At 41.8% G+C, this 21054-nt stretch overlaps 1 protein-coding gene across 4 annotated transcripts in view; it reads right to left on the bottom strand.

Annotated features, from left to right (window-relative positions):
• orai2 (ORAI calcium release-activated calcium modulator 2) overlaps nt 1-21054 on the bottom strand; it is a 51101-nt gene that overhangs the window by 7152 nt on the left and 22895 nt on the right. The gene's annotated exons all lie outside the window — the stretch shown is intronic.

Raw genomic sequence — 21054 nt, 5'->3', positions numbered from 1 at the left:
GGCATCTTCCACCCAAAACTTCAATATATGGAAAAAAAACCAAAGGTCATGAAATAAAAGAGAAATGCATTGTAGTTTCCCGAGCAGCTCTCTGGCAAGATCAGTTTAAAAACTGTAATAATGACAAACTCTGAGATTTTAATAGGAGGCCCACAAGAGGCTGCAATGCAAAATCTAGAGCAAAAACAATCAAATCTGCTGGAGGAGGAATTTAATGAAGGGTTCTGACCCAAGACATTAACAGTTCTTTTTCTCCCACAGATACTGCTTGACCTGTTCCATCCTGTGATAACATCATTTCTGTTCTGGTGATAATCTATTAGAGATTGTCACTACCTGGCACTTGTGTCTGTTCCCCAGAAACATCGACTCCCCGAATGAGCAGAAGTCTACCTTTGCCTTCAATACATTCATTGATTCTATGCTTGCTTTGAGAAGGAGAACCAAAACGTGCCTACGAGAATCCCTGCAATGGCTGAACACCTTGTGATATCTCTGTCTGAGGCCAACGTCAGAACATTGTTTAGGAAGGTAAACCCTCGCAAGGTGTCAGGCCCTGACAGCATACCTGGCGGGGTTCTGAAAATCTGTGCCGACCAACTAGCCAGAGTGTTCACGAACATTTTCAACCTCATTGCTGCAGGAGACAAAGGCAGAAGATAACAGGTGGAGGAAGGAAGTAGGGATCAGCAGCAATGAGGGGGAGGAGGGATGACTAGGTAGGTGGAAGAAAGGGAGCGGGGAAAGAAAAGGCGAGCAGGTTTAATGGAAAGCAGTAAAGTCAATGTTAATGCCATCTGGCTGGAGAGTGCCCAGACAGAAAATTGTTGTTCCTCCAATCTGTGGGTGGTCTGGGTGGGATAGTACACAAGGCCATGGACAGACATGTGAGCACGGGAGTGTGACTCAGAACTGAAATGATGGGCCACTGGGAGGTCGCTGTGCTCGCGAACGGAGAGGAGGTACTGAACAAAGAGATTTTCCAACCTGTGACCAATCTCTCCGATGTAGAGAATGCCACAAAAGGAGCACTGGGTGCAGTAAATTAATTTTCTACATTCTCACTTGGATTTCTTCTTGGTGCAGTCGGTGACAATCATGGTGAATGGTTTCACCAGGACATTGCAACCATAGAAAAGCAGTATCATGGCAACTACTGGGTGACTATTATTGGACACTGACATGAGAGGCATCAGATCCTGAACACAAACCAAAATCAGCTGCAAAACATTTTTAGGTCAATTGAACTAACGCAATGTGTCAGCATCATTGTGCAATTAAAGATACTAAATTCAATAATAGTTAATTTAATGTTTCTCCAATTTCCTACAGTGATACAACAAATCTGAAATGATCTTTGGGTTCATTTTGAAGTTGTCGATCATAATATCCAAGTTTATTTCACCTATTGAAAATAATTTATTGTCCAATATATTTGCATAGGAGATCCTAGTATCCTCATTCTTATCGAATGATTCTGGCATTCCCCAAAAAAATCTGACTCAAAGTCTCTTGGAAGTCTATTCAGAGATTTGAAAAGATTTTATCTAACTCTTTTTGACTCATTAAATAGGATGTGCAAATGTACCATGTGCAAAGCCAGCATCTTTTTGATGGTTAGTGGTGGTAGGGAGGGGGGTGGGGGGTGGACAACCCAACTTGCTGCTGCTCTTGTGCAAGTGAAGGTATTCTCAAGTACAAAATACTAACTGCTGGAAGAATTCAGCAGTATCGGGTGGGGTGGGTGGTGGTGAAATAAACAGTCAGCATTTCAGATCGAGATCTTGCATCAGGACAGTCCTTTGTGTTGAATATTTTATTTAATCAACATATATACGATCATAGGATCATAATGTAATAAGCAACCATAATATAATGTTACCAATGTATGCTGAAAATATATGAGTAAATACTAAAGACCCTCTAAACCACACATGTCAAACTCTGGCCAAATTTGGCCCGCGATATAATTATATTTGGCCTGCAAGATCATTTCAAAAATGTATTAGAGGTGGCCCGCTGGCCGCCGCGCCAGTATAGCACATGCACAGTAATACAACAAATCCAAGAATGAATTGGCGTCAGCCCGCTAATCGCCCCCACGTCCTCTGTTTACGTTGCAGGGTCTCACCGTGGACTCTGGTTTTGGGGCCTGGCCGGTGTCAGGGGAAGCCAAGGCCGCTTCCCAGCGCCCGGAACCGGAGGCCTCGGGCCTGACCTCGCCAGGACCGCTGCCCACTCCCCCTCCCTGCCGCAGGCCGATCCGCGACTCACGGTGACGGGGCCGCTGATCCGCCGAAATGCCGCCCTGCAGCGAGAGCCGATGCCCCCGCACTGTCGTTATCCAACCCGATCGCCCGCAAACCCCGCCCTCCCGCACACAGGCCTGAGTAAGGATTATGAACTTTAATCTCAGGATAAAACGATCTTCCAATCGTTTCATGTCACAGTGATAAATATATTCCTGGTTAAAAATGGTCCTGCACCTGGACACAAGCTCATTAGGCATAAAACTTGAAAAGTGTGTAAATCAAAGGATATCTGTACCAATGGAAAAAGGGCATGGCAAATAACCCTGCTAGAGTTCATGCCCACAATTAGTCACCCATTGGATTGTTTCAGGAATCATGTTATTCTCCCACATTCTCAATAGCCCTCAGATTTTACTATTCGACAGCACACGAGCAACATTTGACAAATCCTCAAAAGAGAAATATTATTTATTGAATATTTTATTTCTCATTTGTTAATGCTTCTGGAAAGAGTTTATCCAAAACTATTATTAAACATTTATTTTAATAAGAAAAAGTTTAACATTACATAACATAACAATTACAGCACGGAAACAGGCCATTAGGCCCTTCTAGTCCGCACCGAACCAAACACCCCTTTCTAGTCCCACCTCCCTGCACAATGCCCATAACCCTCCATCTTCTTCTCATCCATATACCTGTCCAACCTTTTCTTAAATAATACAATTGACTCCGCCGCCACTATTTCTCCCGGAAGATCATTCCACACGGCTACCACTCTCTGAGTAAAGAAGTTCCCCCTCATGTTACCTCTAAACCTCTGCCCCTTAATTCTTAACTCATGTCCTCTTGTTTTAATCTTTCCTCCTCTTAACGGAAATAGTCTATCCACATCCACTCTGTCTATCCCTTTCATAATCTTAAATACTTCTATCAAATCCCCTCTCAACCTTCTACGCTCCAAAGAATAAAGACCTAATCTGTCCAATCTCTCCCTATACTCTAGATGCTTAAACCCAGGTAACATTCTGGTAAACCTTCTCTGCACTCTCTCCACTCTGTTTATATCCTTCCTATAATTAGGCGACCAGAACTGCACACAGAACTCCAAATTAGGCCACACCAACGTCTTATACAATCTCAACATCACCTCCCAACTCCAATACTCCATGAAATGATTGATAAAGGCCAGCATACTAAAAGCCTTCTTCACCACCCTATTCACGTGAGTTTCTACCTTCAGGGAACGATGTACCGTCACTCCTAAATCTTTCTGCTCTTCTGTATTCCTCAATGCTCTCCCATTTACCACGTATGTCCTATTCTGATTCTTCTTACCAAAATGAAGCACCTCACACTTATCAGCATTAAATTCCATCTGCCATTTTTCAGCCCACTTTTCTAAGCAGCCCAAATCCCTCTGCAATCCTTGAAAACCTTCTTCATTATCCACTATTCCACCTATCTTAGTATCGTCTGCATATTTACTAATCCAATTCACCACCCCATCATCTAGATCATTAATGTATATAACGAACAACAATGGGCCCAATACAGATCCTTGAGGCACACCACTGGTCACCGGCCTCCAACCTGACAGACAATTATCCACTACCACTCTCTGGCCTCTCCCTTTCAGCCAATGTTCAATCCATTTGACTATCTTAAAATTTATACCTAAAGACTGCACCTTCCTAACTAACCTTCCATGTGGTACCTTATCGAAGGCCCTACTGAAGTCCGTATAGACAACATCCACTGCGCTACCCTCATCCACATTCCTAGTCACCTCTTCAAAAAATTCAATCAGATTGGTCGAACATGACCTTCCTCCCACAAATCCATGTTGAGTGCTCCTGATCAGACCCTGTCTATCCAGATGTTTATGTACTATCTCTAAGAATTTTCTCCATCAATTTAGCCACCACAGACGTCAAACTTACAGGCCGGTAGTTGCCAGGCTTCCTCCTTGAACCCTTTTTAAATAACGGAACCACATGCGCAATGCGCCAATCCTCCGGCACTATCCCCATATCTAATGACATTTGGAAAATTACCGCCACAGAGCCTCTGCTATTTCCTCCTTCACTTCTCTCAATGTCCTGGGGAAGATCCCGTCTGGTCCCGGAGACTTATCCACCTTTATATTCTTCAAAAGCCTTAAAACTACACCTTTTGTAATCTCTATATTCCCCATATTTACCCATTTTGCTTTTTTTATCTCACATCTTCCAATATCCTTCTCCTTAGTGAATACCCAAGAAAAGAAACTGTTCAATATCTCCCCCATTTCTCTAGGCTCCACACACAGTTTTCCGCTCTGATTTTCTAAGGGACCAATTTTGTCTCTAGCTTTCCTCTTACCATTAACATATTTGTAGAACTCTTTTGGATTAGTTTTCACCCTGCTTGCCATAGTTTTCTCGTACCTTCTTTTAGCTTTCCTAATTCCTCTCTTAAGATTCCTCTTACATTCAATGTATCTTTCAAACATCTCTTTAACTCCATGCTTCTTATATCTAATGTACGCCTCCCTTTTTCTTCGAACCAAGTTTCCAATATTCCTTGAAAACCACGGCTCTCTCAAACCTTTTGCCCCTCCTTTTAACCTAACAGGAACATAAAGCTTTTGCACTCTCAAAATCTGATCTTTAAAAGACTTCCATCTCTCTACTACATCCTGCCCATAAAACAAAGTGTCCCAATGCACACCCTGCAAGTCCTTTCGCATCTCCTCAAATCTAGCTTTTCCCCAATCAAAAACATATGTTAAAAGAAGAGAAAACATGCAGATGTTGTTGAAAATTTTCAATAAATATTTAGTTCGGCCCTCGACTTAGTCCAAGTTTTTAATTTTGGCCCTCCGTGAATTTGAGTTTGACATCCCTGCTCTAAACCCTTCCTCTCGCCCCAAACCTATTCTAATCCCAGAACTAAAATATGTAAGATTATTACTGCATAGTAATTCATTTGGATTGCATCAGATGACACTCAAGAACCCCAGAAATATCATAAACTTATTTCTTTCAGGGAAAAACTTCACTTGACAGGAGAATCCAAAAAAAAGTAAATAAATTACAATTTTAACCTCATAATTCTAGCATACAAATTTGTAAGAATAAAGAATATTTACCCCTCAAATTATATATTTTTTTTCTAAAACTTTGAATCTCAACATGCCACCTATCTAATGTTAATGAATCATCAAATTTCCACGTTACAGCAATACTTTTCTGAACTATAACAAAAGCTAACAACAAATTTTAATTGCGAATCTGACAACAATAATTTTGAGTAACACTTTCAAAATTTCCTAACACCAATAATTCAGGATTTAAAGGAAAAATCACTCCAGTTATTTGTTGCAAAAATTTGCTAACAGAAACCCAGAAACAATTAACCTTCAAACAAGACCATGTGGAATGAAAAAAATTTCAATAAATTCGATCGCCATCTACTCAGGTTCTGAGGTACAATATACAATTGATGTAAAAAATTACAGTGAAGTAGTCTATATCTTGTATTAATAGTATTAGTCACAACTTTACATAAATTTTGCCAATCCTGCAGATCTATTATCATGTCTAGATTTTGTTCCCACCTTTCTTTTGAATTAAACAAACCTACTTTAGGTATTTGTTCTTGTAACAAAATATATACAACTGAAATAATTTTTTTTAGTCATTCCATCAACTATAATTTGCTTCAAATTTGAAGGACCTTTTAAAACCATTTCTGATCCTAATTTCTCTCTTAAATAGGCTCTCGACTAAAAATAACAGAATAACATTATGAGGAATATTATATTAAATTATTAATTGATCAAAAGACATCAATCGATCATCATATCAATCTCATATTTTTTAAATTCCTTTATTATTCTATACAAGACACAAGAGAAACTTGTCCGTGAACTACTCTTTGCAGATGATGCCGCTTTAGTTGCCCATTCAGAGCCAGCTCTTCAGCGCTTGACGTCCTGCTTTGCGGAAACTGCCAAAATGTTTGGCCTGGAAGTCAGCCTGAAGAAAACTGAGGTCCTCCATCAGCCAGCTCCCCACCATGACTACCAGCCCCCCCCCACATCTCCATCGGGCACACAAAACTCAAAACGGTCAACCAGTTTACCTATCTCGGCTGCACCATTTCATCAGATGCAAGGATCGACAATGAGATAGACAACAGACTCGCCAAGGCAAATAGCGCCTTTGGAAGACTACACAAAAGAGTCTGGAAAAACAACCAACTGAAAAACCTCACAAAGATAAGCGTATACAGAGCCGTTGTCATACCCACACTCCTGTTCGGCTCCGAATCATGGGTCCTCTACCGGCACCACCTACGGCTCCTAGAACGCTTCCACCAGCGTTGTCTCCGCTCCATCCTCAACATCCATTGGAGCGCTCACACCCCTAACGTCGAGGTACTCGAGATGGCAGAGGTCGACAGCATCGAGTCCACGCTGCTGAAGATCCAGCTGCGCTGGATGGGTCACGTCTCCAGAATGGAGGACCATCGCCTTCCCAAGATCGTATTATATGGCGAGCTCTCCACTGGCCACCGTGACAGAGGTGCACCAAAGAAAAGGTACAAGGACTGCCTAAAGAAATCTCTTGGTGCCTGCCACATTGACCACCGCCAGTGGGCTGATAACGCCTCAAACCGTGCATCTTGGCGCCTCACAGTTTGGCGGGCAGCAGCCTCCTTTGAAGAAGACCGCAGAGCCCACCTCACTGACAAAAGGCAAAGGAGGAAAAACCCAACACCCAACCCCAACCAACCAATTTTCCCTTGCAACCGCTGCAATCGTGTCTGCCTGTCCCGCATCGGACTGGTCAGCCACAAACGAGCCTGCAGCAGACGTGGACTTTTTACCCCCTCCATAAATCTTCGTCCGCGAAGCCAAGCCAAAGAAAAGAAAGATTAATGGCATTTTTAACAAAAGAAAATTACCATCAATTTCTCACTTTATTCCAAATATTAAGCAAATGTTTTAATATCAGAGCATCTTTTTCTATTGTTATAGATTTTGGCTCCCATTTATAAACTCCTCTGGTATAATTTTTCCTATCTTACTTAGTTCAATATCCATCCAAAATGGTTTAATTTTAACATAGAAATTAAAAATCTTAATTTTGCTGCCTTATAATAATTTTTAAAATTAAAAAGTTGTAGTCCCCCTGTTCATATTTCCATTTAACTTCTCTAATGACTTTCTTACCATTTTCCCTTTCCAGAGAAATTTCCTAACTTGATTATTTAGATCTTGAAAAAAATTTTAAGATATAGGTAAGGTTTGAAATAAATATTGAATGCTTGGAAAAATATTCATTTTAATATGATTAACTCTCCCAATTAACATAATAGGTAAATTTACCTATCTCTTTAGGTTTTCATCTATTTAAATATTGGAATATAATTTATATAACTTTTTCAAATTATCAATACATATACCTAAATATTTAATCTTGTCTGTCCATTTAAATTGAACTTTTTGTTCACATTGTGAACAGTCTCATTTTACCAAATCCATTACTTCACTTTTATCCAAATTTATTTTAAACCCTAAAATTTTCCCATATTCTAACAACTGACTATAAAGTCTTGCTAATGATAATTGTGGTTGTGTAATGGGCTAGGTCAACTCTGCACATGACAGGTTGAATCGCTGTAGTGAACAGCCAGCACGGCAGGGCACAGGGGCTTTCCCCCCACCATACAGAAGTTCCAGGCTGCAGGAGCGCGTAGCCAGGGGAATGGCCAGGTCTCACAGCTGCATTATGACATAATTTCTGTGAGCCTATCAGCTCGCTGAAAAAAGAAACGTGCGTGGTTTGAATAAATGGCAGTTACTGGTTTACTTGCTTGCTGTGGACAGCATTTATTTCAACAGCTCTGCCTAGCTCTGCCTTACAGTTGTGACCCCAAACAGATTCTAACATTTTTATAACCCACAACACACAGTAAGATGAATCCTGCCATCCACAGCCCAAGAGGCTGCCACCAACAGATCTCCTGCGGCAGTTTACACTGAAAGGTGTCGCCATTCTGGGCAAACCAGCCACGCAGTTGGCTGCAACTTGCAGAATCACAGTTTGCCCTGCGAGGAATAATAGCCGAGGACACCAAGTTCTGGCATATGGTCAGCGCCCTGGACCCCGTCACAGCAGCGAAAGTCACCCCGTTTGTCAACAACTCAACCGTGGACGGCAAGTGTACAATGCTTAAACAGTTTTTGCTCAAGTAATTTGAACTTAGCCAGCACGAATGGGCGATTTGCGTGCTTAACACGCAGGGCCTAGGTGATCACAACCCCTAGTGGCCCTTGCAAACAAACACACAAAGTGCTTCCTGTTTCTTTCCAAGTTGTCAGTCCATGTTGCCGCTGCCATCACGTGGCGAGAGAAGCAGACTGGCTCTTCTGCACTCCGCAACCCAACTCCATCCACATGCAGCCCATTTGTTCAGTGGGAGCAACAGCACAAACCTCGGCCACCTCGTGCCATCGCAGCAGCCCAGCCACAATGCAGCGACAAAACAGCAGGATACTGCAACTAACAGCATCAGTGGGACCACAATGCCTGGTGGTGCGTACCGCTCTGCACCTTTTCAGGTAGCAAACCCAGTCCGATGCAGGGAAACGAGGAAGCTGGCCGCCGTTAGTGGCCTCAGCAGTTGGCACCAGAAAAGGCTTGCTTTACCTTTGCGACCAGAAGGCCCAGTGGGAATTCCTGACAGATACCAGTGCAGAAATCAGCCTAGTTCTGCCCACATTCTTTGAGCAGAAGAACAATGTCAGAGGCCTTTCCCTACAGGCTGTTAACGGTTCAACCATCCCCACTGATGGGACACGCTGCGCGACCATTCACCATTAATATTAAAACTCAAAATCTTAACTGCTTTACTCATTGTTATTATCTATACACAAATCCCTGTCAATCATTTCTATCATGGAAGAATTCCCACAAATTAATCTGGACCCAGGAGTCATCGTCTGCAAATTTATTCAAAGTTAAAACGTTATGAAAAATTTTATACATAAAAAAGAAAAAGAAAACAATACACCCCACCCCCCCCCCAAATGCTAGTAATACTAGCATTACCACCCTCCATTTTACGTGTCATATCAGGACAATCCTGATGAAGGATCTCAATCCAAAACAATTATTTTACACCATTATCACCTCTCCCCACCTTATACTACTCCTCCAGCCAAATTTTTTCAAATTAAATATTTTGCTGCAGATTCAACCATCTGCTCTCTTGCAACTACGATGTACTGACATGTCAAGAGTTCCAGGATTTAGACAGAATTATTTAGGAAAATAATTATAATACTGTAAGGCTATGTTCATTCTTCAGAAACGTGGCAAAAAACTGAAAACATGAAACAAAAAACTCCCATATAGATCACCTACCAATGGAGGCATTGTTAAATAGTGCAAGTTTGAAACCTTGGTGTTGCTTATTACTGGATCCACAGTGCAAGTATTACAACTTTGGCAGGGTCGGCGCCAGAATGAGTGTTAGAGGGGGGCATTAGCATGTGTTAGAGGGGGGCTCGTTCAGCAAGGGGACTGGGGGTGCTACCCAGGACCTACCTGTTGACTGGGGAGGGGGCGCAGGTGCGCTATCCATCTCTCCGACGTAGGAAATGAGGCCGCTCCTTTTATTGCATCAAGTATCACTAGACGCTACTGATGCTTGACGCACGCTAGTACACAGCCGGGGGCGGGTGGAGAGTCGCTAGCATGAGTCAAGCTAGATGCTAGTGACATGGGAGGGGGCAGATCTGACAGCCAGCAATGACTACCACCATATGCTCATGCTAGAACAATAGTCTGTTTCACAATCATAATACATCTGCTCTGCTGAGGATTTCATAAACTACGATCCTTCACAATACAGGGTGAAACAAGAAAGTCGGCAGGTGCTGTGATGTAGTAACATACATAAAATTAATGGGAGCTAAATTCAGCAGGTCCTGTAGTGTCCATAAGAGGCAAAGATATTTAACAATTTTGGGCCTGAGCTGTTTGTCAAGGTATGACGAATATCACAGGCATGTGCAACAAACACATAATCCAGCAAAGACATACTGGCAGATTAACTAGCCACTGTCAATCATGCACTGGAGAAGGAAGGTGGCAAAAAAATCAAAGAGGAGTTGATGGGCATGTGAGGGACAGTAAAATGCAGGCCTATCAGGAAAAGTGAAACTGATGGGACTGCTCAGTTGGGAGCAAGCAAAATCCAAGATTGGCTGAGTTCCTCAAGCTATTTCTGAGAATCCAATGTCAAATGACATTATCATAATTAATAGTTAAGCAAATTCAATCTAAACTGGCAACTATACACTATGAACCCAAATAGCTTGTGAAAAACAACTACAAAAAAAAGGAAATGTGCAATAAATATTCAAATTGCTCTGAAAGAAGAAGGTATTTGTCAGAATCTGGTAAAAGGAACTAGCGTTTTCAGCCAATGAAAGTACTAATGTCAATAGAATACTCTAGAAGTATCTGATCATTTGGAATCTTTGAATACAGAAATAGAATTAAATCTTGCATCAGAATTTTAAAAAATTGCTGCAGATGTAAAAGGTCAAGAATACACTTTTACTGAGAATCCCTCTTCTACATGCATTGTAAAACAGCGAGAACAGAGGGAAACAAAATCTTGGCAACAAAAAATTGACATGATTAATTAGGTACCCAAGACCTGAGATTGGTCTCTTGAAAGAAAAAGGGATACTCATTTAGTGCTCAGTTTATGAAGATACCGGTATATTATTCTAAACTGGCACCTCAATTGGCAAGTGCCCTTATGTTGATTAATTTATTGTTAAGATAGGGGTGGCACCTCATCTCCACAATATTACTGATCTTCCCAATAAGCACTGCTCTGGAGAACAAACCCACTGTGCAAAGAAACAATAACTCTGTATTCCTTCTCTCTATAATTATGCTACAACAGGGAAGGTTCCAACTCCCTCACACCCTCCCAAATCATTATTTCTTATTTTTGCCAAGAAATTTTAGACTGATTTGTTAGATCTGTATCATTCACTTGCAAATAATACACACCCACCTTCACTTCATTAAGGATGTTCTAATAAAACCTGATGTTGCAACTGCAACACTGCATCAACAAATACAGTTCGGAGCAAGACCAGACACTTGTTGCCCATCGATGATCAAGTCATGGTTATCATCAAATTTTACACAAATGTATTTGGAAAGATGTCAGATAATCAAGAAGCAGCCATATTACTTCCATATTCACCCCCTTACCCTATGTGCTATGTGTGCCCTCCACCTCTGACCTCTTGCCGGAGGGTCTGTGCTCCTCCCCCACCAATTTTTTTTTAGATACTTACCTACATTTTGCTCATACTTTGAAGGGCCAAAATGTTGGGTTATGCATCTTTATCTTTGCTCTATAAAGTGCACTGCTTGGCCTGATAAGTTTCTCCAGCATTGTTTTTATTTTTATTACATATTACTGATATGTTTAACATATAACAATTACAGCACGGAAATTGTTCCAGCTTGTTCCACATTGTTCCAGCTGTAGTCACTCATAGACGAAGTACCCCAGTGTCAAAGGATAACTATTTTCAGACCATCTCTTGCGTTATTCTAATGTGCCACCAATGTATCAGGGTTATGTGGTTTACCACTTCCCCGTTAAACAACTCTTTTTCTGTGAGTTGTGCTGCAACAGGGTCTCTGCAGAACACAGAGGAGATAATCTCAAAATGTCCTTTCTCTCAATCATCCCCTGTCATTTGGTAAAAGAGGAGTCAAAGAAGAAGCAAAGTTAGTAATTTTGCAAAAAAATTATACAGATTGAGCTCACAGAAATGTTGAATATCGAGCTGTAACCAACACTGTTACTTTTGTGTAAAGACATCTCAAGCCAGGATGGTTGCAATGTGAATGGAACAGAAACCGAGCAATTAAAATGTTGAGCATCGAACAGGCCTTCTATTCCCTTCATCTAGAAGATTTTTAACCACTATTATCATGTCTCACCACTACCCCTGGCACCTTCTACCCTCTGTGTGTTAAGCCTGCACATCCTCTTTAAACTTCCTCCTGTCCTTAAATGTGTGAAACATTGTTACTTTGGAGGAAAAGATTCTGTCTACTCTCTCTGTGCCTCTCATAATTTTATCATGTCTCCCCTTAGCCTTTGACACTCCAGCGCAGGGGTGTCAAACTCAAATTCACGGAGGGCCAAAATTAAAAACTTGGACTAAGTCGAGGGCCGAACTAAATATTTATTGAAAATTTTCAACATCTGCATGTTTTCTCTTCTTTCAACATATGTAATGTTAAACTTTTTCTTATTAAAATAAATGTTTAATAATAGTTTTGGATAAACTCTTTCATTGTCATTGCCATTGGCCCATTTCCTTTGGAGCTCTGAAACCGTGCACATGACGAGTCAATGAGGGATGATTAAAGCAGTGGTCTTCAAACTTTTTCTTTCCACCCACAGACCACCTTAAGCAATCCCTTACTAATCACAGAGCACCAATGGCACAGGGACGTGAGTGGAAAGAAAAAGGTTGAGAACTGTTGTATTGTGGTAACTCCACATCTGATTAGGTTAATTGTTAGGCAAGTGGTCAGAGAAGGACCCCCCCCCCTCCACCCCAAGAAAGGCTTAAATCACAGGAACAAAATAAGCTTCCGTCTCACTGCTCCCAATCTTACACACAGTCCTGATGTGGAATGTGGGGTCGCAGCTCCACGTTCACCCGAGTTCAGGTGCTGTCTGTGTGGAGTTTGTACGCTCTCCCCTTGTCTTGGACCAACAGGTCGGTTGCCTGACGAAGGCACCCGAACCCCCCGTTGAAACGCCGGCGTCCGGGGCAGTGGAGGAATTGGCTGAGAAGAGCGCGTTGCTTCCACCCCCCTTCCATGGTTGGAGAGGGATAAAACTGCGATCTCACGGCGCCGGGCTCGTCTCCAACAAAAGGAGCGGAAGGCAGGGTCCACCGGACACAGAGCGAGGGGGAAGGCATCGGCAACGAGACGTTCGGTCCGGCGTCGCCGCTGAAGCGCAGACCCAGCGAGGATGGTCCCCAACTCCAGCCGTGTCTGTGTGTCCGGGAGCCGGGCGGGCTGAGTGCGGCGCTCCGATCCCCGGGATTCGGGACTCTGAGATCCCTCCACTCCTCCGGCGTCTTCATTTTCACCTTCAGTGTGCATGCGCTATACTGGTGCGGCGGCCAGCGGGCCAACTCTAATATATATTTAATATGATCTTGCGGGCCAAATATAATTATATCGCGGGCCAAATTTGGCCTGCGGGCCAGAGTTTGACATGTGTGCTCCAGAGTGTGGTGATATGTACATACTGTTCTATGCTGTCCAGTCTATTAACGGCCATTGATGACTCAATCCCCTGTAACCCCTCCCGTGACCTACCCCATTCCATTCATTCGAGTACATGGAGTTGGGCCAGCTGAAATCTAATGTGTATTAAAGCCTTTCGGTCCCCACTCAGTTTTTGGAGTCATTGAAAGTGCATGTCAATTTAATACATATTAATTTTCCACATGGGATGAATAAGCTGCTGAGACCAGACAGACTCTAAATCAATCCACAGATGCCCGAAGCTGTTGAATGGTACGAACAGTGGATCACTTGCTTCGCAAACTTCCTCTAAGTCGCAGTGGGCCCGTTGGACTCTGACGAGAAGAAACTCAAGGTCCTACAAGCTAGAGTGGGCCACTGAGTGTACCTGGTGATCTGGAGTTCATTGCTAAACTCCACCATCTCTATCGACCCCGGGTGGCCTCGAGGAGACAGCAACCCGGTGAGTCCATGGATGAGTTCTTCTGAGTGCTATATGACCTGGTGAGAGTCATGCCTGTAGCCCAGTGTTGGTTGTTGAGGAGTCTGATGGTAGGGGGTAGCAGCTGTTCCTAAACCTGGTGGTGTCTTGTGGTATCTGTACCTCTTTCCTGATAGCAGCAGCAAGAACAGAACATATGGTTATATGGTTATGACCTGGGTGGTGTGAATCCTGCTGCTGCTTTCTGACCTAGCACTTCCTGTTGATGTTCTCAATAGTGGGGAAGGTTTTGCCTGTGATGTCCTGGGCTGTATCCACTACCTTTCGGAGGGCTTTCCACTCAGGAGCAGCATTCCCGCGAAGATGTGTGCATGCTCATGCGCACAAATGCTCTGTGTGAGCCTGCACGCGCACACAAAACAGACCGTGAGTGCACAAGGGAGGTGAAAATGAAAAACCCAAGTAGAGAGGCAAATTGGATGTAAAATGGACTCTATGGTTAAAAAAAATGAAGGGCAATGATTGATCAGTGTTTTTGAATAAAAAGAAAGTTGTTACCAGTGGGGATCCACAAGGCTCAGGCCTCAATCCCTTCCTTATTTGGGAAGGGATTGCGAAATGCAGAGGAACAGAAAGGCCTTGAATATAAACATGTGGGGCCCATTCATAGAATTCTATCAAGATTGGAAGACTTAAGAAGTTTGGATGTTCCGGTGATTCTCTGTCTAGTTTTGAAGGTTGCTATTTGATCCATATCTTTATATCCTTTTCTACAAGGTAACCTTGATTAGAGGGAGATGGTCGATTGGATCTAGTTTTAGATTTTTTTGATTTTTATATCAACTTGTTTAATATGGGTTTAATTATGTTTGTCATGGATCAAATCATTAAATTACACACAATTTACCCATTGTTTAGACCAGTGGTTTTCAAACTGCCTCCCTAAACTCACATTCCACCTTAAGTAATTGCTATGCCATTGGTGCTCTATGACTGGTAAGGAATTGCTTAAGGTGTTATGCGGGTGGGAAGGGAAGGTTGAGAATCACTGCTCTAGACCCAATTGTTACTGAAATATTTTGCTTGAAAAAAAATTGTCATTGGGCCATTTCCTTTGGAGTTATGAAATCGTTCACATAACGTGCCAATTAGGAATTATTAAGACAGGTTTTCAAACCTTTTTCTTTTCATTCACATACCACCTTAAGCAATCCCTTGCTGATGTGGCCCACCCTCTACTTCTGCATTTTGATACTCACCAGAGTCATCTTCCGTTTCATCTAGACATCGAGGATGCATTGTGATGAACAAGCCACCAGTGAGAGGGGGAGAACGTTTCCAAAAAACTACCCTCATTCGGATGGCCACCTTTCTGCGAGCATCCCCACTTGCTGAGGCTCTGCCATCCTCAGTATTGCAAAGAACAAGCCTGGCCTCAGTGCTGAACCACATTCTAATCGATTAGATCATGTCTAACGTTTGTGGAAAAAAGTTGCTGCAGAACAAGAACCTTCAACCACAAGTTAATCAAGCAATGGTCAGAAAGGAATATCCTGCAGGCATTGTAGGTAAAGGGCACAGTATATCCTATAGGATATACCCAGGACTGGCAATCGCCTGGCAGAATGAATTATCACTAGAACTCACAAACAAGCACCAAGATCTCTTGGCTGGTTGTCAGATTGCACACCTCCTGTATTGCCAGAATGCTCTCTTGAGATTTCTGTGGCACAGATTATCCACCTCTACGTTGTCTGTGCTTTCAAAGAAGGCCTGAAAAAGGGTGCATTAGTCTTTGTCAAGGTTCACCCTGGGCAGCTGTGTAACAAAAGACTCTGATCTGAGTTTTTCCCAGGTTGACACATATCCCAGGCTCCATCCTCCCATACACTGCATGCATCTGTGTGAAGTGCTACCTCAAGGCATCAGCCAGCTTCATAAAGAGTCCCCACTACTCTGGTTACCACCACTTCTCACTGCTACCTTTGGGCAGAAGGTACAGCCTGAAAATTAGCACTTTTAGGAGCAAAAACAGTTTCTCTCCAAAATTACCATACTCTTGAATCTCTCCTTGGTACAACAATCACTATTTGCGCTGACAACATAAAAGAACTGACTATACCATTGCACGTCACTTTTTGGCACTAGGATTAATGTGAATATTTATCATCTATCTTATGCATTAAACTTTTTATTTCATTTAATTCAATTTGTTTACTATTTATAGTCTTTTGTTTTTCTTTATCTGTTCAGTGGCAGCAAGAATTTCAGGCATATGTACATTGTACAATGTGTATGACAATAAACTCATGATCATTATTGCAATAAATATCAACTACTGCTGGAAGATCATTAATTTGATGAAAGATCCTCCCACTGCCCTTTCCTCCTCCCACCCACCACCCAAGGCACCTGTTTGCTTTTTGCTCATACCTTGAAGGGATCAGGGCCGAAACACTCTTTACCCTTTACTTCCTATGGATGCTGCACACCCTGCTGAGTTCCTCTGTATTGCATTCTTTGGCTTGGCTTCGCGGACGAAGATTTATGGAGGGGGTAAAAAGTCCACGTCAGCTGCAGGCTCGTTTGTGGCTGACAAGTCCGATGCGGGACAGGCAGACACGATTGCAGCGGTTGCAAGGGAAAATTGGTTGGTTGGGGTTGGGTGTTGGGTTTTTCCTCCTTTGCCTTTTGTCAGTGAGGTGGGCTCTGCGGTCTTCTTCAAAGGAGGTTGCTGCCCGCCAAACTGTGAGGCGCCAAGATGCATGGTTTGAGGCGTTATCAGCCCACTGGCTGCATTACAACTCCAGCATCAGACAACTTCCTTGTTTAATTTGATGAAATGTGTCCTTTGATCTGTCTGATCTTGTTGGCTTTGCAGTGGAAGATGTTTGGAAATGAATGCAGCCAGCTAGCACTTTCCAAGGTACAGGAGCACGTGCTAAGACATGTATGGAAGCTCAGCAGAGCTACCACAAAGGCTTTGTGGGGAAGGACCACAGTTGAGGATTCTGCCACCACTAGGCAATGGGTCCTTTATAACATTCTTGCAAATATTTCACCAAGTGGACTGTTTAAGGAGGAAAGGCAAGTGGAATTGATACATCATAAGAGAATGCATTCACTGGGTGGCAAAACAACTGTGGAGAAATATTTCTAATTGCATTTTTGCATACGTTATTATGCACACTAAAAATCTGTAAGGAAATTGGGTATGGGATTGCAATTTGATTGCGTTGTATTTCACTTCCAAATTATCTTTCACCACAAATAACACTAATTGGACAACTAACGAAGACCAAAATCTCATTCCACACTGTTGCAGCATCCTCTTGCAACAAACATCTCAGGAACTACATTGAAAATTGAGAATGCTCACAAAATCACTACCTCAGAATTTGTAGGGAAACACTGGTAGCTGCAAATGTCAAAATCCAAACTTGTCGTCAGCCACCCCATGTAGTCAAAATTGGAGCACCAAGTTAAAGATCCCCAACACTAAAGCAAAGTACTGCTGATACTGGCAATCTGAAATAGAATTGCAAATGCTTCTAATACTCTGCAGGTGAGGTCAGATGTCTGGAGAAAGAAACAAAAAATTAACATTTCAGGTCAATTACTTTTTTAAGGGACAATCATCAAGTTGAAGCATCAACTCTTTCTCCAATTTTATGTCAAGCCCTTTGTTAGATGATCATTTGACCTGACTTGCTCATTTGAGAAGTATTATTAACTGTTCCTTTAATTCAGCTGTGATCTTGATATTCTTGCGTACACAGATCAGGGTGTACATTTTAGAAAAATCATAAAATTATTGTTCACATTTGACTCAGCACAATCATTTTATTAAAATGTGTTTTTCAAATTGATATAATTAGTGCATGAAGTTATAACAGCTACACTTACAAGTCAACAATTCAGCCGTGTTTGATTTTTAATTTTTTATTGGTATCGGAGTGCTTTGAACAGCAACTTTTCTGAGCGCTGCTGGAAGAAATTGTAGTGGGTGGTGCTTATTCTGAACCCCATTGCCTGAACATGTGCGATATCATTAACATCACCAAAGGCCCAGCCACTGTGCAAAGCTCAAGCCTGAAACGTTGGTTATGTATCTTCATTTTTGCTATATAAAGGAAATGGACCAGCTGAGTTTCTCCAGCAGTTTTTTTTTTAACTTCAATGCAGAGCATTGAACCATCTTTATACAGCACGAGTGTACTTGAACAGCAATGTAACATGCAAGGACAGCTCACTACCAACCTCATTTCTACACCCATTTCTTTGCAACAACTGGTGACATCAGTGGCATAAACTGCCTGCAAAGATATGCACCGTTCACATTTCACTTCTTCATGTTGTTACTCTATTCTAGCTTCAATTTAGAGATCTTGAGGAACTTAATGGGTGCATGTCCAGTTCAATTCAAGCTTGTCATAGGGTAGCATGGTTGGCATGGTGGTTAGCACAATGCCTTTACAGCGCTAGCGATCAGGACTGGACCGGGGTTTGAATCCCGTGCTGCCTGTAAGGAGTTTGTATGTTCTCCTTGCAGTTTTAATTAGGCACAACAGACTGAAATGGCTTGTTACTGTGCTGTATGTCTAAATTTAAAATTTAAATTCAAAATGTACCAAGGTATAGTGAGAAAGTTTGTTTTACAAGCAGTCCAACTAGACATGCCATGCACAATATAGAAATGAAACACAATTAAGAGTATTGTGTTATAGAGAGAGACACACACACACACACACACACACACACACACACACACACACACACACACACACACACACACACACACACAGAGTTAGCCCAGAGCAGAATCAACGCAGGTGGTGACTGATCTCACACTTATTAATTTCTTTACTCTCCTCCAGTCAGGAAGAAGAGTATGGCCAGGATGGAATGACTCTTGATATGTGGGCAGTAGGAAAGATAGTTGGAATTGATGAAGGGGGAAGGGTGTTTATGTGATGGCCAGTGGCACATTCACAACCCTCTGCAGATTCCTGCATTTGCTATGCTATACAGTGATGCATCCCAATAGGATACTTTCAATAGTAGAGGTTGGTGAGGGACACAGGCAACACGACAAATTTCCTCAGGCCTTTGGGAAACCAGAGATGCTGGTGTCCATTCTACCACTGGGTCAGCCAGGACAGATCAGGACAATATGGAGTTGATCCTGGAGGTCTGTCATTCCTCATTGATCACGGAGGTCTGTCATTCCTCATTGATCACAGTCTGCAGATCAGGATATCGCTGATCCAATTGCAGAGAGAAGTTACTGAGGCCAAGACCATGAAGTGAGAAATGAGTTTATTAGGCATCTTTATGTTGAAGCAGTGCTATCGTTGATGAGTAATAATCTAACGTTCTATCTGGAAACTTTGAAACTTTGCTCAAAACAAACATAGGCTCTGTCCATCCATGTTTAGGTGGAATCCAGAAAGCATGTAGAGATTTAAAAATACACGGTGATCTACATATCAAAAATCCATGTTAATTAAGCAACTCATTTAAAGGGATCCTAACCCTAACTTTACTATGCAATGCCTCATCCAAAGAGTTTTCACTGACTGACAATCATTGCTACCAACTCAGTCACAGAATGATGCAAAGGGGTATGACCAGACATTACCAGGCTTGGTGGTCTTTAGTCAGAGATTTTCAAAATGCAAGAATAGTTTACCTTAGAATAAGTTTGAGGAGTTAAATTACAGATGAGATGTTGAAAGAAAATAGAGAAAAAAATTGCCAAACAAAATATAACTTGATGGAATGAAAATCAGTAGAAAGTGGCAAGAGATGAGAATTTCCCCCCCACCCCCGACTGAACTCTAGAACTTGAAAAGCAAAGGTGACCCATAAATGAGTTTAGAAGCGAGCTGAGCAACTATTTGAGGATAGGAAATCTTTTAAAGATTCAGCAGTACCACATTGACACATTGCCAGACTGGTCTCTTGTAGCACCGTGCTTCTAGGATTCCATAATTCATAAAGTATTAATTTCTTTATCTGCTGAACAAACAACTCATTCACGACCATCGAGTTTTATCAATATAAAAACTGAAATATTTTGTCATAGTACTCAAGTCGTACCTAGCTAGAAAAACTATACTTTGAAATGTAAACTACAAATGACTGGCAATAACAAGTGTGCTACCAATGACTACATTTGGTGATGTTGCTATGGGGAAGCATGTTACCAGGACATTGGGAAATGTAGGTGCTTTTCTTAAAAATGGATCATGTACCTCCATTGGAACAAGATACAGGTATTAGAAATATTCTGCCACAGGGAATACCACACATATATTTAAGAGGGAATTAGATCTATTTCTTCAGTATAAGGGAATTAGGGGTTATGGAGAGAAGGTGGGGATGGGGTACTGAACTTTAAGATCAGCCATGATCTCATTGAATGGCAGAGCAGGCTCGAAGGGCTGAATGACCTACTCCTGCTCCTATCTTCTATGTTTCTATTAGGGCATATAGATATTTTGTTCAAAAATGGGCTACCAAGGATGACATTCTTTAGAGAGATATATTTCCAATTAATAACTAAATGATGAATGTATGATTTTAGCACATATGCTATGTGCATTTGTTAGTGAAATATTAATACAAAAAGCCTTTTTTGATCACTCAAAGGTTTACTGTTTTTTTTAAAAAGCAAATAAGTTTATTTATAAACTGAGCACATGGTGTTTCCATAGTCCCAGCCATGACTTTTCAGTTTGGGTATTGCAAAGATAAACAAGTGATCATGACTAGAGATCACATAATAAAAAAAAATGAGAGTTAAAATTGAACAATACAATATATCCAAAAACCTAATAGATGCAAAAATAGAAAATTATTTTAGCGCTGACACATCACAAGTGGAAAAATATTCAACACCTGACTTGCCCTTGTGGGGCTCTGACGCTCTGTTGCTGTCAGTTTGATTACAATAACAGTTGAAAAAAAACCCAAAATCTTTGCTTCG

Source organism: Narcine bancroftii, chromosome 14, assembly GCF_036971445.1.
Source record: "Narcine bancroftii isolate sNarBan1 chromosome 14, sNarBan1.hap1, whole genome shotgun sequence".
Lineage (NCBI taxonomy): Eukaryota > Metazoa > Chordata > Chondrichthyes > Torpediniformes > Narcinidae > Narcine > Narcine bancroftii.
This window is presented reverse-complemented; position numbering and strand designations above follow the sequence as displayed.